The following is a 7,157-nucleotide window of genomic DNA, read 5'->3' as shown; positions in this document are numbered from 1 at the left end:
CTTTGTAGTGGCAGCAGGCTCCTGTAGGGTCTCTCCCTCAACCTTGTATGACGCTGGCAATCAGAGACCTGGGATATCTCTCAACACAGATGCAGGAGATGATTTCCCAGGAAGCCAGAGCCATCTCTCATCAAGAGGGCCAAATGTTCCATGTTCCAAAGGATATGACTGAGTGGCAGTGGTGATCGTTTCCTTGATGTCGGCAGACAGGTTGGGGGTGCTTTTCAGTGACTGAGCGTATTAGGCCCTGATGTATCTGCCCTTGTGATAACTGGGGATCCATAAATACTTTCAGCAAGTAAAAAAAACAAAAAAACAAAACAAAACCAAAAGATTTACTTTGACAAAAAGAAACTTTCAAAATGCAATCTCCCAATCTCTTCACTGATATTCTTGAGATAAAATATCATGCCCAGAGAGGGTGTCAGTCTTTCTTCCCCACTTACCAGAAGAGACACCCGACCCAGGGGTGGGCACTGGAGAAAACTCGCCTGCCTCAAGCCAGGGTCATGCGGGAGTTGGCTGTCCTCACCCCACCCCATCCCCATGAAGCCTTGTTCCTGATTCAGAGTGTGTACAGCTCAAGCAGGGTTTGAACCCAGAACCACAGAGTGAGCCCTTGTCAGGGCTTGTGCCGAGTCAAAAATGAAAAAAAGCGGGCTTCCCTGGTGGCGAGGTGGTTAAGAATCCGCCTACAAATGCAAGGGACACGGGTTCGCACCCTGGTCCGGGAAGATCCCACGTGCCGCAGAGCAACTAAGTCCGTGCACCACATACTACTGAGCCTGCGCTCTAGAGCCCGCGAGCCACAACTACTGAGCCCACATGCCACAACCACTGAAGCCCGTGCACCTAGAGGCCATGCTCCACAAGAGAAGCCACGACAATGAGAAGCCTGCACACTGCAACGAAGAGTGGCCCCTGCTCACCACAACTAAAGAAAGCCTGCCCGCAGCAACGAAGACCCAACACAGCCATAAATAAATAAATAATAAAATAAAAATTTTTTAGAAAAGAAAAGTACAGGTCCTGAGGTCAGGTAGATGGGCAGTGGGATTCCTGAGGGATTCCACTCAGACAAGAGGAGAACAAATCAAGTTCTGGTCTTGGTGATGAACTTTCTTGGCCTTATTTTCCTCATCTTTAAAAAGGAGCTAACTGGGGGCTTCCCTGGTGGTGCAGTGTTTGAGAGTCCGCCTGCCGATGCAGGGGACACGGATTTGTGCCCCGATCCGGGAGGACCCCACATGCCGCAGAGCAGCTGGGCCCGTGAGCCATGGCCACTGAGCCTGCGCATCCAGAGCCTGTGCTCTGCAACGGGAGAGGCCACAACAGTGAGAGGCCCACGAACCACAGAAAAAAAAAAAGGAGCTAACTGTATCATTCCTTCCAAATCAGATTGGGTATTTACATTTAGCCAGGAGAGACCAGGGAAGAGGGGAAGTGTCCAGATGTCCTTCCAAATGGGGGAGCTGCGCCACACTTACCCACACCAGGGAGTCCCTTCTGGCATTTCCAGTACTGCCCATCCACAGAAAAATGACCCATTCATTTTTCTGCCATGAGAACGGCCGTGAGTAAGAGCCTGACTTGATTAATGTCCCCCAGAATTGACAGTGGATATGTGTCTGGCCAGGGTGTAATGCAGGGTATTGATGATAGCTGTGTCCTTAATGCCTGAGCCCTCATTTCACATCTTGACCCGATTTTAAATAGAGCCATCCGCCTAAAAGTCGGTTTGGTCTGATGCTTGATGCCTTGTTTTTGGCAGCTTTTCTTCCCAAGACACACTGGCTTCATTAATAAGGGTTGCTAGCTCTTTATCTACATCATTTTAGAATAGGTTGCCAAGGCAACAGGATTCAGAAATGATTCTCTTTACTGTACATTCCCCAACAAATGAGTGCCTGCATTTACATGGTCTCAGCCAGTATTAGCTCTCCCCTCTTTGAGACAGAATGCCAACACTTACAGTTTACAGCACATAATTCAATGTGTAATTATATATTGTCTCCTAATAATTATACATTGTCTTAGTGAACAATACATCTGTGGGCACCCATGCCAGCCCACATGAACACCTCCTACATTAACCCCCTCCCTCCGATGGGCTGATAATACGCACTTTTAGATGCCATAAAGAAAATCGAGATATTCGTAAGAGTGTATTTATAGACCAAACCTACACTCTGATTCCTGAGCACTGCCTCAGTTTCTATTATGTGAAATGTTATGATTACCAGCCCTGGAATGGACCAAACTGTTATTGTTTTGTTTTACTCATTGCTTTCCCTAGAAGGAAATATTACTCTTGGCGTAGCCAGGGTTTGACGAAGACCTAGGGAGCCAATTCAAACTGGGACAGATTCTTACATATTTTCGAAAAGTATGGAATGGGAGTGAAACCACAATGTCAAAATAGTCTCTAACCCCAGTATGGATGTTTCATTTGGGTCACATGCCTGCTCTGTACTCCAGACTATGAAACCCACGCTAGCATCTCAGAAATGTCACACTACTTTTCCTCTCCTCTGGGCTGTGAAGGAAATCCATGGTGACAGTGGAGCTGAAGGGAGAAAATAAAAAATAATTTTGAATCTCTCTGTGGATTATAACATAGCTCTTTCTCCCTCCCCTGCCCCCCTTCCCCTCTTTAAAAACAAGCTGTAAAGAGATAACCGGACTACAGAAGGTCTGGGGTGGTGAGCACTGAGTTGCATTTTAAAAGAATTAGTGGCTCTGGGTCATTTTAATCAAGTTGCGTGTCAGCTTGCAAATTTTCCAAATTAGCCCTAGCTGGAGGAGAGCAAGATGCTATTCTCCTTTCCTAAAGAATAAAAACAGATTGTTGACATGTTCTCAGTCCTAATGACAGATTGGAGCCGCTATTTGTGGTACAAATCAGAAAACAAAGCAACATTTTTTTTTCAAAATCGTAACACTTGATTGATCTCTGTTGAGATTTGGGCATCTGTCAGTTTGTCAGCAATACTGATGAATCTCACAAAAATCTTGAACGCCAAGTTCAGACACAAAGGCTGCTTTTAAACGAGGTTGATTTTCACTGGGAAAGGAAGCCTCTTGGTCTTCAGGACAAGTCTTAGGGGTGCTCAGTTTGGAGGCCGTTCAAATGTTGCTCCATTGGAAACAAAGGAGGGTAGTGAAGAGGGGATAGTTGACGCTCCCCCATCCCAGGTGCCTCTCTGCTTCTGAAGCAGGAATACTCCTGACAAACAAGCAGTTTCAGCCATCCTGAATAAGGCTGGCTCTGCACACTGAACCAGTGGGTCACTGCCCAGCCAGGGGTCTGAGCATCCCCCCACCAGGCCATTCAAAGGCCGATCTACATCACATCTAGTCAGCACGGCTGTGGCACGGATGATTGGTTTTCACAAACCAGACAGGAAGGGTTTAGAACTGTCATCCATCACTAAGTCAACCAATAAACAACACAGCTGAAGACTATGATTCCAGAAGCCAATGAAATGGAATGTTTAATTAACACTTGCATAATGTAAGACAGGAAACAGGAAGCCAGGGAATGAATAATTATGAAATGTACTGGCCCAATCCCTTAAAATACCAAGAAACTCAAAAGTAAACCAGCTCTTCCCATATTATCAATGTCGCAGTTTCTTCTACCAGCTAAGTCTTCTTAAACCCACACTTCGTCCCAGTCCAGCCCTCTTACCCGCACACATGCCTCTACTGGGTGGAGAAAGCAAAGACCAAATCTCATGGGGAACGTAAGGATTTTCCTCCTTACCTTTTTGTATATATTCACAGCAAATGGTGAATCTGATGTTTTATTATTTGGCCAAATGGCCAACAAATCTTTTTCTTTAATTTATTTTTATTGAAGTATAGCTGATTTACAGTGCTGTGTTAATTTCTGCTGTACAGCAAAGTGACTCAGTTCTACGTATACATACATTCTTTTTTATATTCTTTTCCATTATGGTTTCTCCCAGGATATTGTATATAGTTCCCTGGGCTATACAGTAGGACCTTGTTGTTTATTGCCAACAAATCTTTATTGACATTGTACTGGGAGCATGACATTATGTTCGGTGCTCTGGGGGTACAAAGGAATGCATGATACAGTCATTACCCTCAAGGAGCTCCCAGCCTTTTGGGGAGGTTATGGCTTCCACTGGCCAGAGAGTTGTGTATGTTTAAGTCCATTAATAAAAGTCTTGGAGTGTGAGTGCTGTAGGCAATCGAGTGTTGGTGAATTACCAAGGCCTTAAAGAGACTAGGGGCATGAGGAGGGTCCGAAGGGTAAAGGTGGATATGAGCAGGGTCTGTCTGTAGAACACTTATCCCACCTGGAGCAGAGTAAGTAGGTGAGGGATGGGAGACCAGATGGAGAAAAGAGGTTTGGATTTAGACTATGGAAAACCTTCTCCTACAAACAGCGGTGAATATATGAAGGACACATAAAAGTGAGGCTTAAAGAATGTTACTCTTGCAGTAACATGCAGGCTGGATGGAGGGGAAGAGCCTGGAAATAAGGAGACCAGTTCAAAGCCAAGTGCACTAGCCCAGCCTGAAGCACTAGGTGAAGGTGAAGGGCTTAGAAAAGAAAATGTGAGATGGAGACACAAGATGGGATGGAGAAAAGAGAAATAACATCAAGGGAACTCATAAGTTAGCAGAATGTACGGTTAGTAACGTTGACCAGACACTATTCAAAGAACGTTATGTGCATTTTTTCAATTAATCCTCACAACAACCATATGAGGTCGGTTTTACTATTATCCTCATTTTACAGATGGGAAAACTGAGGCAGAGAGAGGTTTGATAATTCGGCCTCTGTCACGTGCGGGCTTTGAACACAAACAGTCTGATTCGGCGCTTTCACACTCAGCTACTCGTTTTCCTGCCTCGACGTGATAATTGTGCTTTGGATGAAGACACAGAAGACAGCTCAGCTTTGCCCACACATCGCTTGTGAGGTGTTGGAAGCCTACCCAGGTGGAAAGATTCTGGGAGTTGTTTGAGATACAAGTCCAGAACTCGGAAAATAAGTCAAAACTAGAGATACAGCTTTGAGACATAATTGAATGAGAGACAAAACCAGTCAGAAGGGCAGAGAGAGCTCAGAGTTGAGTGTCATGGAGGAAAGGGTGTCATGGAAGATGGGTTATTAAGCGTGTCCATGGTTACAGAGCTCTAAGGGATGAGCGTGGGGCAGCTTGACCACTGGAGGGACACCTCTGACCTTCAGGGGTCCCTTTGAGTAGACCCTAGGAGAGGTAGCCATTGAGGGTTTGAGGGGCCTTTGGGGTGAAAATGCAGTGGCAACCGATGTGGGTGACTGATTAAGATGGACCCAATGGAGAGAAAGAGAGACAATTCAGCCTACAGGAGAAAACCCAGGGTCCACGCCAAAGGGATGCCATCAGGGGCTGGTTCTGTTGAAGAGAAGGCCTGCCTCATCTTCTGAAATTGGAAACATGGAGGGGAGGTGACAAACCAGAGATGTAGTGAAGTGTAAGGGAGATGACCAGAGATTACTCCAATGAGTCTTGGTCTTCTCAGGGAACCAAAGGCAAGGCCGTCTGCTGAGTTGGGATAGAGTGAGGAGTACCTGCAGAGAAGGAAGCATGTCTTCAAGCACCTTGGATAGAACAAAATGGAAGGTAGCAGAAGAAAGTTGTAGCATCAGATGGTGAGAATCAGATGAAGAATCAAAGTGAGCTGGGTGGGAGAATAAATACATTTAAAAACTCAAAGGATCCTCAGTGGAAAATACTCCCAGGGGCTCCCCCTCCCTTCTCACACTGGCCTTGAATGAGGCCACCGACCAATCCGGCCTCCTCACGGCCAATAAGATCAGCCACGCACCGGCTGTTCCCTGGGCTCAAGTCCTGGACTCAAGGCTTAACGAGTCACCTGCTCGATATTTTCCAGTTCAGGCCTTTGGCTTTCTGGGACCTCAGTCCACTCAGCTACAGAACTGATGTAGGGGATCACGTCAATTGCCGGATGCTGTGGAGCAGAGCAGAAGAGTCTGGTTTCTGCAGGTGCACGAACTGCCTGGAAGGAAATGAGCGGTGATTTCCCACGGAGTCTCTCCTGCAATGTCATTATAATGTCAGCTTCTGACAGCAAAACGATTTCAGCGGAGACCCTGGGGTGCCCGGGGAAGGGCCTGAGCCTTATTAAAATGATGTCGGTGCGCGCTCCGTTTCACGTCTCAGGTACATCAACATCCCACAGTGGGAGAACTCAGCCGCTCCAACAAACCAGTGATGACCAGACCCTTGTGCACATTTGACCTGTGGTGTCCCCCACGACCCCTCAGGAGTTTCGGATGGAAGACCATCAACCCTACACGCAGAGAGTCCACCAGCGCAAAGGGGGGCGCTCTCAGCTTTAGCTCCAAACGCCATCATTTGCCTATTCGTGAAGCTCTTCCATTTCCTCCACATTCTTTCCAGGCAATAGACCATGCAACGTGGTGCCTGCAGGTCGGTCCCTTCTGTGGAGGGCCTTCTTGGTGGCCTCTACTACACGCTTTGCATACATTAGCTCATGCTATCTTCATGATCAGCCCATGAGGTTGGTGTTATCATACCCATTTTTCAGATGGGGAAACTGAAGCTCAAAGAGACAGTCAGTCGATGAAGGATTGAACTGATGTCTTAGTGGCTCCAAAGTGCCTGCTCTTAACCCCTATGCTCTGGAATCACCGCAACATGGTGGGGGGATGGGCTGTAACCAAGCACCCAGGATGGATCCGCTTCTCAGGTGGGCATGCTCCACCTTATCAGCTGCAGGAGCTCTGCAGCCTCATCCAGGTGATAACTAGAGGAAGGTGCTATGTGGATATTGTAAGGTCCTCTTGGACCTTCTAGCAGGTGAGGGGAGAGCCATCTTGCAGTAGTGGTCGAGCCACCGAGGGCCAGCATCTCCGCCAGCTCCTCGCCTCTCACACGGACACCAGAGCTGTCTGCACTCTCCCAGGCCCCCAGGAAGCTGATGAAGGGGAGCAGACTAGCAGTCTGAACAAGAGCAGGTTGTCATCCATCCCTGAGGTGTCAGAATAACTTTCCCAACATCCTAGGGTGTCTGTGAGCAGCCCCGGCCAGCTGGGCCTGGGTCTGATGCCTCCATTTCCCCGTCACGTATTCCCTCTTGGTTTGTACAGA

This window comes from Phocoena phocoena, chromosome 18, assembly GCF_963924675.1.
Source record: "Phocoena phocoena chromosome 18, mPhoPho1.1, whole genome shotgun sequence".
NCBI lineage: Eukaryota > Metazoa > Chordata > Mammalia > Artiodactyla > Phocoenidae > Phocoena > Phocoena phocoena.
This window is presented reverse-complemented; position numbering follows the sequence as displayed.